Consider the following 14,649-nt stretch of genomic DNA (forward strand, 5'->3'; position numbering starts at 1 on the left):
GGCCCTGTACCCCTACCTAGGCCTACCGGTGGGGATCCGCCCCCACTGCGACCCTCCCTTAAGGCCACAGTGATTTTCGGGACACTACCGAACCTAATACAACCACCTAACCTAGGGACCTGTACCCCTACCTAGGCCTAGCCCCTGCGACCCCCCCCCCCCTTACGGCCACTACCTAACACATCCATCAAACCAAATCCTAAGTAATGGTACTGCTGTATACATCGTTATACTATCACCATTATAATATACTCTATAAATTAATGAAGCTTACCTTAAACTGTTGATTCATAAAGATGTGCTGGTGCTTTGAGGAAAACGTGAAGCCGTTGCGAAGGTTCCTTGACATGCAGGACAATTTTTATTTTGTAAAATGAAATTGTCTCTTTGGCACAAATCCACTAGTTTTTCAATATTCCCCGAATAAGTTACAACAAATTCATTGTAAGTTAGGAAACAGTCAGGACAAGAAGATGGAATTTCCACTTCTTGTGCAACATGAGATGACGTGCTTGCTATGGCCTCCGTGTCTAAGAACGAAATGAAATGCCTGGGTAAGATAATGTATTGTCGCGCTATGATTGGCCAAACATGTATGACGTCATAGTGGATAGGCGCTGTGATCGGCCAAACGTGTAAGACTTCATAGTGGACTAGTTTGTCTGGGGATTATAGTGCTTACAGGGTTCATTTGAGCAAAAACTAGACACAGTCAACAATAACAACAGACAGAAAAAATCTGGGAGGAAGACATAAGTAGCGTGAGTTTGATCGTCGATATATAAAGAACTAGGCATTTGCGACAGATGATAATATACAGAAATAGTACAAAAGACTTGCTTTACTCGGGAAAAATATTAATATAATAGATTTCCCATAATGGTTGAAACTGTAATCATACCGAAGGTTTTAAGCATTTGACTTTTAACCACAGCCTTCACTTTGTTGATCCCCAGACACAGGCTCATACCAATACTGTGGAGAGGAAGTGGCGGGACGTGAAGAATTTAGTGCCGAAATTTGGTAGGGGGAAAAAACACTTCCTCGGGTACCTGGCCACTTCCTACTTTTAAGTTGCGTGTCAGGGAACCATCACAACGGCTTCACGTTTTCCTCAAAGCAGCAGCACATCTTTATCAACCAACAGTTTAAGGTAAGCTTAATTAATTTATGGAGTATATTATAATGGTGATAGTATAACGATGTATACAGCAGTACCATCACTTTGGATTTGGTTTGATGGATGTGTTAGGTAGTGACCTTAAGGGGGAGGGACGGAGGCCCCCCCCCCCCCCCGGTAGGCCTAGGTAGGGGTACAGGGCCCCTAGGTTAGGTTAGATGGGTGTCTTGGGTTCGATGGTGCCCTGAAAATCACTGTGGCCTTGAGGTGGGGGTCGCAGGGCGGGCGGAGGCCCCCCCCCCCCCCCGGTAGGCCTAGGTAGGGGTACAGGGCCCCCAGGGTAGGTTAGGTGGTTGTATTAGGTTCGGTAGTGCCCCGAAAAATCACTTTTCTCCTCCTCCCCCCACCCAAAAACCCCGCTTCCCACTGGGGTCCCCCATAATTTTAGTAGTAGGTTTATGCTTACATTTTGTGTGTAAGAGTTAAGTCTTAGTTTCTTTTTTATTCATTTCCTCATCTGGTGGTTTTTTGCCGTTTTTCGTCGTTAATACTTGAAAAACGGGTGCAGCCTTCTCCTAGACATTTACCCAAACTCGTACTGGCAAGAGGTAATGTCGAACTGCGCACTCTTAAAATCATTAAAATTAAAGAACTTAATTACCTACTTTTATGACCGGGTGTAATGGTCTCCCCCCCCCCCCCCCCCCCCCCCGTTCGAAATAATGGTAACCTCCACCAAGCAAAGGGGGAATCTTGGACCAGAGGGAGGGATATTATCCTGGGCCATATTTTCCCCTTGGGGAAAAACAGTCCATTACACCTGTAATATTTCGGTTGAATCCCACCCGGCGCCATAACTGCTTATCAGTACATAGGGTATCATTTCGAACAGAAAATGTGTGTTTTCCTGTAGTAAATAACGTGATTTAACCGAATTTGACCTTCATTTTAACCGCGAACAAACAGAATAACTAGTTCGACCAACTTCAAGCAGCCGTACTGGGTGTTGTTGTTGTTGCAGTTGAAATTAAGGTGAAAACCGGTTAGATCACGTTATTTACTAGAGGAAAACATGTTTGTTCCGTAACCGAAATACAAACCACGCTATTTACAAAGGGTTATTACTTTTAGCGTAGCTGAAATGGCGAGCCATTAGAATTTAACGAGGGTGTATTACCCCCGCGCTAGTTAGCGGGGGGGTAGGGGAGTGGTAGCTAGCTACCCCTCCTCCCCCTCACACACAGGTGAATACTCACTTTCACTTTTGGCTCGGACTGTGACAGACGTCTCTGTCTTGGTCCTCGCTTGGCAGCCATTGTCTGTTTTGTCTTTACTTAATCGCTTACTTTTCTTTTACTCAATATATATGTAAACATGTTTTCATGTTTGTATATATATTTGAGTATAGAATAAGTAAGTTTCCTTTTCAGATGTGTGTGTGTAGTGTACGATATCTACGTGGAGGCCTCGGCAGTTAGGCCACCACGGCCTAATTTTATGGGTTGCGATCGAGTTTGACTTCGGTCTTTCTCTCTCTCTCTCTCTCTTGAGGTCGTTCACCCTTTTACTATGTTTTACTACGCCCTTGTAGCTTCCTTCCCGTGTGGGTGGGGTTGCTACGCCGTACATTTTGTCTCAATTAGTTTATGAATCTAATTGTAGTTGTTGATTTTTCAGCTTGTAGAACGATTCCTTTCGGGGTTTTCGTTTTTTTCTTTAGTGTTCATTCATTTTTAAATTACATAATTACATAGTTACATAATTATAATTGTTATAATTCTGTTTTGGTTACAGCTCTCCTTCCGCGAGTGTAAGTGGTTGTGAGGGCACGTGCCTGTTGTGTAATTCTTGTTCCTTTTCCTCGGGATTCCTCTTCGGAGCCTTCCCGGGGGAATGAATGTGTACTAATATTATTTGTTTTATTTTTTTACAGTTACCGATCTAGTTCGTTTCTGTAATATAACAACGGTGCGAGCTGTCTGGTTGAGTCCTGGGGATTCGGCTGTTGCTGCCTCCCCCCCTTGTATTGTCGTCAGGGGCGTGTCTCCTTCTACTGGTAGTACTCCCGTGTCGACGGACAGCTCTCCAGTTCATTTTAGAACAGTCAGGAGGCTTGCCTCCTTGGGCGGATAACTTTCCTTCCGAGGGAAGTTTTTTCCTGTCCAGGCTTGAGCTTTTCCTCTTTTGGGGGGTTCTTCTCTTGCCTTTTTTTCGTGCGACTATGCTCTTGGTGCTGAGCGGTCGCACCTGCAGTTTCGCTCAAGGGGCTGGGCAACTGCAGGAGCTCCTCTTCGGAGGATTGCCCCTTTTAGGTCACTGGCTGACCAGTCTCTTCCACGAAGTGTTTCTCTTTCGTTCGCGAGAGAGTACACTCATAGAGACTCCTCTTCGGAGGTTTCTTCTGTTGCTGTTGCTGTTGGCCTCCCTCGCCGTAAGGCCCTCCGTCCGCCTCGTCGTAAGGGCCTCTCATCTCCCTATAAGGGTGCTTGAGGCGCCTTTTTGAATCTCCGTTTGCAGCCTACAACTTCTTTTTCTCGATCTTCCGTCTTGGTGCAGATGGACAGCAGTCTAATCTCGTCTTCCGACGGGCAACGGTCTTCCCGACGGACAACGGTCTTCCCGACGGACAACGGTCTTCCCGACGGACAGCGGTCTTCCGACGGACATCAGTCTCCCGGCGGACAACGATCCCTTCGGGGCAAAGGGTTGCCCCCACGGGGGTTCTTCCCTTGCGTGTCAGGGTTTCCCTGCGCGCCCTTCTGTTCGTCAGCGCTCTCCTGTTCGTCAGCGCTTTCAAGATGATCTTCCCTGCGGTTCCTGTTACGTGCCCTGTGCGCCCACGTTCGCCCTCGCGATCTAGAACTTCGGTTCAGGTCGGGGTCAAGGACTCTTCTTCTTTGCGAAGGCTTCCACGCGTAGCCTTCTGCTCGTCAGCGATCATCAGCTCGTCAACGATCATCAGCTCGTCAGCGATCATCAGCTCGTCAGCGATCATTAGCTCGCCAGCGATCGTCAGCTCGCCAGCGATCTCCGGATCGCCCACGTGTGTTACAGCTGGCACGCCAACGTTCTCCAACACTTCTGAAGGAACATGGTTCGCCAGCTACTAGCTCAACTGCGGATGCTGATCGCCATCGCGCGACCCTCAACTGCAGATGCTGATCGCCATCGCGTGACCCTCAAACTGCGGATGCTGATCGCCATCGCGCGACCCTCAACTGCAGATGCTGATCGCCATCGCGCGACCCTCAACTGCGGATGCTGATCGCCATCGCGCGACCCTCAACTGCAGATGCTGATCGCCATCGCGCGACCCTCAACTGCGGATGCTGATCGCCATCGCGCGACCCTCAACTGCAGATGCTGATCGCCATCGCGCGACCCTCAACTGCGGATGCTGATCGCCATCGCGCGACCCTCAACTGCGGATGCTGATCGCCATCGCGCGACCCTCAACTGCGGATGCTGATCGCCATCGCGCGACCCTCAACTGCGGATGCTGATCGCCCGCCATCGCACAACCCTGAACGATTGCCCGCTTACGCATGCTGCTCGCCATCGCACAACCCTGAACGATTGCCCGCTTACGCATGCTGCTCCTCATCGCACCACCCTGAACGATCGCCCTCTTGCGGATGCTGATCACCATCGCACCCTTTCACGCGATCATTCACCTGCGCATGCTGCTCGCCATCGCACAACCCTGCACGATTGCCCGCTTACGCATGCTGCTCCTCATCGCACAACCCTGAACGCTCGCCCTCTTGCGGATGCTGATCACCATCGCACCCTATCACGCGATCATTCACCTACACATGCTGCTCGCCATCGCTTACCGCCAGCGATCTTCTTCACCTACGCGGCAGCACGATCCCTCGCCGTCACGCCCATTCGCCTGCGCGCCCGCGCGATCGCTCGCCTGCGCGCCCGCGCGATCGCTCGCCTGCGCGCCCCGCGCGATCGCTCGCCCGCGCGATCGCTCGCCTGCGCGCCCGCGCGATCGCTCGCCTGCGCGCCCGCGCGATCGCTCGCCTGCGCGCCCTCGTGACCGCTCGCCTGCGCGCCCGCGCGACCACTCACCTGTGCGCCCGCGCGACCATTCGCCTTTGCGCGACCGTTCGCCCTCGCGCGACCATAGTTCGCGGCGAATTCCACAGCCGGTGGTAGCAGCAGGGACGCGTGCTCCTAGGCGGCACTCGGGATCACCTCCATCCAAGCACAGGTTGGTAGTGCAGGACGAAGACAGGTCAGTACAGCATTCTTCCCACCTTCTTTTCAGGCAGGAACCGTCGTGTCCTCTCCAAAGGATCGCCCGATCCCTTTCACCTTAGCGAGGATTTCGGACTCTGTGTCCTTGGAGCAGCAGACATGGTTTGATCCGCTGGCACGGGCGTTAATGAGGTTTATGAAACCAGCACTCACCGGCCAGGGTAACAAACCAGCGGCTGTCTCTCCTACGCTAAAGAGAAAGAGAGGAGTGGACTTCGTGGTGACTTCCCCCAGGGCGAAGTTGGTTCCCAAGAGGTCGGTCTCGAGGGTCCCCTCTCCTGCACGAGTACTCTCTCCTTCTCCCGCCCTGGAAGGATTTTTGGCGGGGGGGGCTTTCCGTTGAAGATTTCTCCATCGGACAAGGGGTGACTGCTTACCTCTTCCTCTGGGAGCTTACCAGGTTCTTTCCCTCCTCGGTTACGGCCCGAGGTTTGGTTCAAGGAAGCTACAGGAAGATCAAGGGTACTTTCCTCCTCTCGAGCTCAGGCACCTTGGCCTTTCGTCGTTAAGTATCTACTTGCGGACAAGCTCGATGTTGTACCATCTGGACGCACTGACTGAAGGCTTCCTTCGGGTGTCTCATCTGTGGAGGTCAACGACCTCAGACACCCTTCCATCCTTGAGAAGAGTTTTGTCTTTGCCCAAGGACAGAGACTTAAACATCTGCTGTGCGGAGTAAATCGACTTCCGGTTTCACTCCTCCAAGGCGCTTTCTTCCAGACTCTGCAGGGCTCCAGCTCCCTTTTCTTTCAACCACGTCGGCCTAAGTTATCGGCTACGACAACTGGGACAAGGTGTCCAATTGTAGTTTCCTCCTGTCAGGAACAGATGGCACGGGAGACTCCCCCGGGGGGGCATAGTCCTAAAAGGAGTTCACGAACTCTAGGATTGCAGGTTTTTTCGCTGGGAGGATGCTTAAGGTTACTCATCCGAATGACAGCTTCCCGATGCCCATTCCCGCACAATCTCTGTGAGTAGCCAAGGATATCGCGCCTGCCGTCTCTGTCAGCGAATTCAGTGTCTCTGAACCTCTATGCCATAGCATCAGCAGAGTTGCCCGGTTGGGCAGAATGATCCATACCTTAGGCGAAGGTCTTCCTTAGGATCATCGACGGCTTCACCCCCGGCCCCCTCAGTCGATCCTTTCTTGTAAGGAAGGATCTGAGAGGGGATGTCCATAGTCGACCTCTCAGCCCTGATCAAGTTTGTCGAACAAACTTCGGCCAGCGTAGACCAGCAGAATCGATCAGACTGGTAACGAGGCGACAGGACTCCTTTAACCCTGGATCGGAAGGACGGGTACTTTCAGTTTCCATTCCATCCATCTTCCAGGGTGCTCGTCGAATTCAGCCTAAACTGCAAGTATTCCTGCTTATGATGCAGTGTGGCTATCCCGCCGTGGCATAGCAGGTTTGTTTCCCCAGAGAACTCTCCCTGCCTTCCTCTTGGCCGCTCAGGTGCAGACTTCCGCCTCCTCTGCTGTTTGGAGGGCTGGTCAACTCCGGTAGGCTCGGGTTTCGACCTTCTTCAGCGCCGGGAAAAGCTTCCGAATGCTGACCATGAGTGTGGGCTCATGGTATTTTGCTTGGAGCCTTCTCTTCCTCTGCCTCAACATCTGGAGTATCTGGCCATGATATTGAGTCAACCGCCTTACCACGTTGGAAACCCCGCTTCTCGTCCGTCCAGCGAGGTTAAGCAACGTCGGTACTTGGATGGGTGGCCACCTGGGGACGCCAGATTCTGTTACCACATCCTCCGAGCCTTCCTTTCGGTTCACCGTGGCAAGACTGAGGAGAGTCGCAGTACCTGTTCTCAGTCAAGCAGAGTTTTCAGCCCTACCTTGGAACGTTTCCTAGTTCTTCTTTCCTCATTGACCCGTTTATAGTCCGAACGGTCGCCTCAGGATAAGTTCCATGTGGGGCGATCCAAGTTCCGGTGGCTTCAGGCAATGTTTAACCGGACTCCCTGGCCCTATGGGACCAGCGGAACTATTAAACCTGCAATGGGTGTTGACCTATGGAGCCTCTTGATGGTAGTGGATATTCTCGTCCTTTCCCCACATTCTTGATGCGGTTCTCGGACTCGTCAAAGGAAAGGGGGGGGGGGGGGCATGTTCCGGTCCAGGCCTATGGTCAAGACCTGAAGGATACCTCTCCATCATTCAGGCAGGCTTAAGGGCCTTAGTCTGGCCCCTCTTCAGATCCTACCGCTCCTGCCAAGTCGCCCCGTTGCGTGTCGACTTCATGCTAACCAGCAGGGGACGCATTTTCACACCTTCACATCTTGCAGTAGAGATATCGGGATGATTGAGATTCTCTCAATTCCACCATCGGCTCTCTCATTCCAGGCAGGGGAATGTTTCTCTCAGACTATCCGAGCAGAGCCTCATAGAGAGAGTGTACCTAGGGGTCTTTGACCTTGGGTAACCAGCAAGTGCTGGTCTGGGGGACCTGATCGCGACAGCTTGGAACCTCAAGCTTCCGCTAGTTTTCCCCCCAGTCTCAGACCCCGAGACTCTGGCAAGATGCATTCCGGTGATGGTGGGACAACTTCGACGCCTGCGTCTTCCCTCCTTTTTGTCTGTGGACAATGGGTCTCAACAAAACCAGGTTGTCTGTCAACCTTTCAATGGGAGAGCTCCACTGGGACTATGTGCAGAACGGTTTCTGGACCCTCTGCTTCCCCTGACGGAACTCCCGGGAGAGCTTCTCCCACGGCGCAGACTACTCAAGCAACCACACTGCGACATCTCTCCCGAACCGGGGCGTCGCTTCGGCTTCATGCCTGGAGACACTACGCTTCCTCCTCTAGAAGAGACAACCCGCTACAGTCGCGGTACGGAGGTCGCGTCATCTGCGATAGTCATCCACAGGGGTCTCCCAGGCAAAGTGAAGAGTCTAAGGTGGTTGGTGCCGTGGGAGATATACCTCTTCCCGTGAGGCCTCTTCTCCAGCAATAACGGTCTTATTGCCTTTCGGCGGGAGGAAACTCCTTTCCGCTCTTGGCAATGAAGCCTGTCGCTCAGCCTTTCCCTGACCTTCAGGCTTAAAGGAATAACTTTTTCCTGCCCGCTGGATCTATCCTCGCTCATGCGAAGCTACGATCGTCCCTGCCCTAGTCGGAGGAAGACCTCCAACTTGGAGCATGGCTCGGACTTTTAGTCCTTTAAGAGATCTTCTCAAGACCCTTTTACGACAGGCCTCGGATTGTATTCCGCCCTGGGTCTTCTGCTCACTCTGGCCACGGCCAGTGTGTAAGCAATCTTCTTGGTCTCTTACTACTCCCCCCCTTTCTAAGGAAGAGGGGAAGGCAACATTCAGGCTCGCTCCTGAGTTGTTGGCTAGACTCAGAATCTGAGGGTCCCGACCCTTCGGTCCGATTCATTCAAGATTTTGAGTCTCCATTCTGTGTCTGATGTCCCAAGACCTTCTCTTTCTTGCCAGTACAGGAATCGAGAGGTTAGCGCTGGGAACAGCTGCAGTTTGGCCTCAGTTGCAGCCGATTTGGGAACACAAGGAGGACATGGGGGGAGAGTCACCAGTATACCTCTTCAGCCCGGACTCAAGGACATTCATCTCGACCTGTCTTCAGACCCTCCCCCGTCACGTCGCCCTACAGCACGATGTTGGATACATCGCAACGTCCCTCGCCTTCGAGTAATACTACTCTGTGACGCAGGTGCTACAAGCTGGAGTCTGGAAGCGTCTGATGACCTTCGCAGCCCGCTTCCTGCAGGGCGTGACCCACAGGAGTCTCGATACGTTTTCTATCGCTCTGTGGTGGCTACACAACAGCTGGTCTAACCTCAGGCTCCTTTTTGGACAGGTAGCAGAAGGTTGAGGGCATTGTTATCAGGTTTTAGTCTGCATGAACGAAAGAAGTATGTCTGGCCCTTACTTCTTTCTTCATCATCCCCTCTACGGGGAAGCAGCATCCTGGTCTCTGCATAGCTGACCTCGAACCTCTGCAGGTAAACCATGCTTCCTTGTGTTCCGAGTATTGAATCAATACTGTCGCGTCCCCCATACCCTGACGAGGTGGTATTGGGAACGTCTTAACCCAGAGTTCCTTCTGGAACTCCAGGTCAACTGCCTAAGACGGGTCACACTTCTTCCTTCACACACAAGCTTACGTAGGCCACATGGTTCCTTGCGGTGCAAGGAACTTGTGAGGTGCAGGGACTCCTTTTCTCGAGTGCGACTCACTCGGATTCTGAGTCCCCGGGTAAAGCCAAAGCCAGTATGGCTGGGGACTTTCCACCCTTCCTAAGGGATAAGTCACCCTTTGTAAATAGCGTGGTTTGTATTTCGGTTACGGAACAAATGACAAATTCGAAGATAATTTGTATTTTTCCTAACCATACAAACCTTAGCTATTTACACATATTTGCCCGCCAGCCCTGTCCCCCAAGACAAGTCCTACCTCTAAGTGAAAGTGAGTATTCACCTGTGTGTGAGGGGGAGGAGGGGTAGCTAGCTACCACTCCCCTACCCCCCCGCTAACTAGCGCGGGGGTAATACACCCTCGTTAAATTCTAATGGCTCGCCATTTCAGCTACGCTAAAAGTAATAACCCTTTGTAAATAGCTAAGGTTTGTATGGTTAGGAAAAATACAAATTATCTTCGAATTTGTCATTTTCTGTCAAAATGTTTAAATATAATGGGACTTGTTCTGAGCTCACCAGAAAACAAAAACCTCAAGAACGTATGGTATCATTTCGAACAGAAAATATATGTTTTCCTGTAGTAAATAACATGATTTTACCGAATTTGACCTTTATTTTAACCGCAAACAAGCAGAACCACCAGTTCGACTAACTTCAAGTAGCCGAACTGGTTGTTGTTGTTGTTGCGGTTGAAATTTAGGTGAAAACCGGTTAAATCACTTTTATTTACTAGAGGAAAACATGTTTTCTGTCAATATGTTTAAATATAATGGGACTTGTTCCGAGCTCACCAGAAAACAAAAACACCAAGAACGTATGTACTGGCAAGCGGTAATGTTGAGCTGCGCACGCTAACATTAGCCATGTCATTCGCATTTAATTCTAGTTTATTAGTGATGGAATAGCAATTAATAGACTTTGCCATTCCAATGTTCTCGCCAATATAACTACTCAAAAGGATTCAAGAATCTTTTAATAACAGGTTCATATTTTTCAGGTTTGTTTTATAGCAGGGGGACGAGGCTGACACGGGAAGGGGGCTAATACCGTAATGAGGCTGGCACAGATCATATACTTCAGCGAATTTTAAAAAGGTACGTCTGATCTCTACCAGCCCCCAAAAAAAGGTGACTAGTAAATCCCTCCATGGTAATATTTACAGGTGACTGGTACCAAAGCTATGGGTAAGGTTGCCACCTCGCTCCAAAAGTCTAATTGGCGACTACCTTTCAACTTTGCCAAAAGCTATATCTATATATAAATAATTACATGTTTGTATTAGGGAAAAATACAAGTTATTTACAAATGTGATTTGTTTCGTAACTGGAATACAAACCACGCTATTTATTTGGAGTTATACTTCCGGTGGAGCTGAAATGACGAGCCATTAAAATTTAGCGAGGGTTAACTACCCACACCACTAGTTATCGGGGGTTAGGGGTGGTAGCTTGCTACCACTCCCACTCTCACACAGGTGGTTTAGCTCACTTTTGGCTCGGATGGAGAGCGGTTGTTTCCGCTCTACCTCCTCGCCTATTCTGGACTGACATTTTTTCTTTTAACTTAATTTTAATATATTTATAATAAAACATTCTTATTTTTAATGTATATATATATATATATATATATATATATATATATATATATTGAAATGTTGTAAGTTCCCTTTTATGTGTTTGTGCTATACATTTGATACATATACGGCAGATTCTCAAGACACTTGCGCAAGGTCAAGGAACCTTCCCTTCCAACCTGTCCTCCCTTGTCCATCGGTCTTCCTGTCAGCATATAACTACCGTTGGCTCGGCTGCCGCCGCAGGGGAATCGTCATCGTTTGGACCCTCCTCGTTCAACTGCTGTTGTCCTCGCCTTTCCCTCTTTCTACAGGAAACGGATTACTGAGCGAAGAGAGGGTTTCCTCTCAGAGATTGACTACGGTCTTTCTCTTCTCAAGAACGTTCACCTTTCATGGACCTCCGACAGTCTACTAACGGGGGGAGCACCTTTCCCTTTCGCGGGTTAGGTTGCGCTTCAGATAGTTTTCGTCAATTATTTAATTGAAATTATAATTGTTTTTAATTTTAACGTTTCAGCTTGATCTTCGTGGGGAACACTTCCCATCGGAGGATAAGTGGTTCTCCCTATTAGTGAATATTTTTTAGGTGATTTAAATAATTATAATTCTTGTTTTATTACAGGTTCTCTCCACCAAAAGCTATATAAATATATAAATAACCACAGGTTTGTATTAGTTAGGGAAAAATACAAATTATTTAGGAATGTCATTTGCTTCGTAATTGGAATACAAACCACGCTATTTATTTTGAGTCATACTTTCGGCGGAGCTGAAATGACGAGCCATTAAAATTTAGCGAGGGTTAACTACAAACACCACTAGTTAGGGGGGATTAGGGGTGGTAGCTTGCTACCACTCCCACTCACACACTGGTGATTTAGCTCACTTATGGCTCGGATGGAGAGCGGTTGTTTCCGCTCTTCCTCCTCGCATATTCTGGACTGCTAACAATTTTTTCTTTAAACTTAATTTTCCTTATATATAGTATACAGTATACATATATATATATATATATATATATATATATATATATATATAATAAATTCTTATTGTTTATGTATATATATATGTATTGAAATGTTTTAAGTTTCCTTTTCAGTGTTTATGCTATATGTGTGATACATATATGACAGGTTCTCAAGACTTGCGCAAGGCCAGGAAACCTTCCCTTCCAACCTCTCTCCCCTTGTCCATCGGTCTTCCCGTCGTCATATAACTACTGTTGGCTCGGCTGCCGCCGCAGGGGAATCGTCATCGTTTGGACCCTCCTCGTTCAACTGTTTTGTCTTCGCCTTTCCCTCTTTCTACAGGAAACATGGATTACTGAGCGAAGAGTGTTTTTCCTCTCAGAGATTGACTACGGTCTTTCTCTTCTCAAGACCGTTCACCTTTCATGGACCTCCGACAATCTACTAACGGGGGGAGCACCTTTCCCGTTCTTGGGTTGGGTTGCGCTTCCGATAGTTTTTGTCAATTATTTTAAAGTGAAAATATAATTGTTTTTAATTTTAACGTTTCAGCTTCTCCGTGGGGAACACTTCCCATCGGAGGATAAGTGGTTCTCCCTATTAGTGATTATTTTTCAGCTGATTTAAATTATTGTAATTCTTGTTTTATTACAGGTTCTCTCCACCAAAAGCTATATAAATATATAAATAACTACAGGTTTGTATTAGGGAAAAATACAAATTATTTAGGAATGTCATTTCTTTCGTAACTGGAATACAAACCACGCTATTTATTTGGAGTTATACTCTCGGCGGAGCTTAAATGACGAGCCATTAAAATTTAGCGAGGGTTAACTACCCACACCACTAGTTAGCGGGGGTTAGGGGTGGTAGCTTGCTACCACTCCCACTCACCCACTGGTGATTTAGCTCACTTTTGGCTTGGTTGGAGAGTGGTTGTTTCTGCTCTTCCTCCTTGCCTATTCTGGACTGCCATTAATTTTTTATTTTAACTTACTTTTCCCGAGATATATATATATATATATATATATATATATATATATATATATATATATATAAAATAAAACATTCTTATTGTTTATCTATATATATATGTATTGAAATGTTGTAAGTTTCCTTTTCAGTGTTTGAGCTATACATGTGATACATATACGACAGGTTCTCAAGACTTGCGCAAGGCCAGGAAACCTTCCCTTCCAACCTCTCTCCCCTTTTCCATCGGTCTTCCCGTTGTCATATAACTACCGTTGGCTCGGCTGCCGCCGCAGGGGAATCGTCATCCTTTGGACCCTCCTCGTTCAACTGTCATTGTCTTCGCCTTTCCTTCTTTCCACAGGAACATGGATTACTGAGCGAAGAAAGTGTTTCCTCTCAGAGATTGACTACGGTCTTTCTCTTCTCATGACCGTTCACCTTTCATGGACCTCCGACAGTCTACTAACGGGGGGAGCACCTTTCCCGTTCGCGGGTTAGGTTGCCCTTCCGATAGTTTTTTTTTCAATTATTTAATTGAAATTATAATTGTTTTTAATTTTAACTTTTCAGCTTCCCTCGTGGGGAACACTTCGCTTCGGAAGATAAGTGGTTCTCCCTATTAGTGATTATTTTTCAGCTGATTTAAATCATTGTAATTCTTGTTTTATTACAGGTTCTCCGCCAAAAGCTATATCTATATATAAATAAATACAGGTATGTATTAGTAGTTAGGGAAAACTACAAATTATTTACGAATGTCATTTGTTTCGTAACTGGAATACAAACCACACTATTTATTTGGAGTTTAACTTTGGCGAGCTAAAATGACGAGCCATTAAAATTTAGCGAGAGTTAACTACCCACACCACTAGTTATCGGGGGTTAGGGGTGGTAGATTGCTACCACTCCCACTCACACTGGTGATTTAGCTCACTTTTGGCTCGGATGGAGAGCGGTTGTTTCCGCTCTACCTCCTCGCCTATTCTGGACTGACATTAATTTTTTCTTTTAACTTAATTTTCCTTATCTATAGTATACAGTATACATATATATATATATATATATATATATATATATATATATATATATATGTAATAAAACATTCTTATTGTTTATGTATATATATATGAATTGAATTGTTGTAAGTTTTCTTTTCAGTGTGTGGTTGTGCTATACGTGTGATATATATACGACAGGTTCTCAAGACTTGCGCGAGGCCAGGGAACCTTCCCTTCCAACCTGTCCCCCCTTTTCCATCGGTCTTCCCGTCGGCTTATAACTACCGTTGGCTCGGCTGCCGCCGCAGGGGAATCGTCATCATTTGGACCCTCCTCGTTCAACTGTCATTGTCTTCGCCTTTCCTTCTTTCCACAGGAAACATGGATTACTGAGCGAAGAGTGTTTTTCCTCTCAGAGATTGACTACGGTCTTTCTCTTCTCAAGACCGTTCACCTTTCATGGACCTCCGACAGTCTACTAACGAGGGGAGCACCTTTCCCTTTCGCGGGTTAGGTTGCGCTTCCGATAGTTTTTTTTTCAATTATTTAATTGAAATTATAATTGTTTTTAATTTTA

The 14,649-nt window shown here is 47.7% G+C and overlaps 1 long non-coding RNA gene across 1 annotated transcript in view; it reads left to right on the forward strand.

Moving 5' to 3' along the window:
- The window catches only part of LOC137635203 (uncharacterized), a 13,434-nt gene extending 2,551 nt beyond the window's left edge, over positions 1-10,883 (forward strand). Inside the window, exons 2-3 of the long non-coding RNA XR_011042612.1 lie at positions 957-1,153; positions 10,553-10,883. This is a non-coding gene — a long non-coding RNA (uncharacterized lncRNA). The remainder of the gene's footprint in view (positions 1-956; positions 1,154-10,552) is intronic.
- The last annotated feature ends 3,766 nt before the right edge of the window (positions 10,884-14,649 follow it).

The sequence above is a fragment of the Palaemon carinicauda genome, unplaced genomic scaffold (assembly GCF_036898095.1).
Source record: "Palaemon carinicauda isolate YSFRI2023 unplaced genomic scaffold, ASM3689809v2 scaffold101, whole genome shotgun sequence".
Classification (NCBI taxonomy): domain Eukaryota; kingdom Metazoa; phylum Arthropoda; class Malacostraca; order Decapoda; family Palaemonidae; genus Palaemon; species Palaemon carinicauda.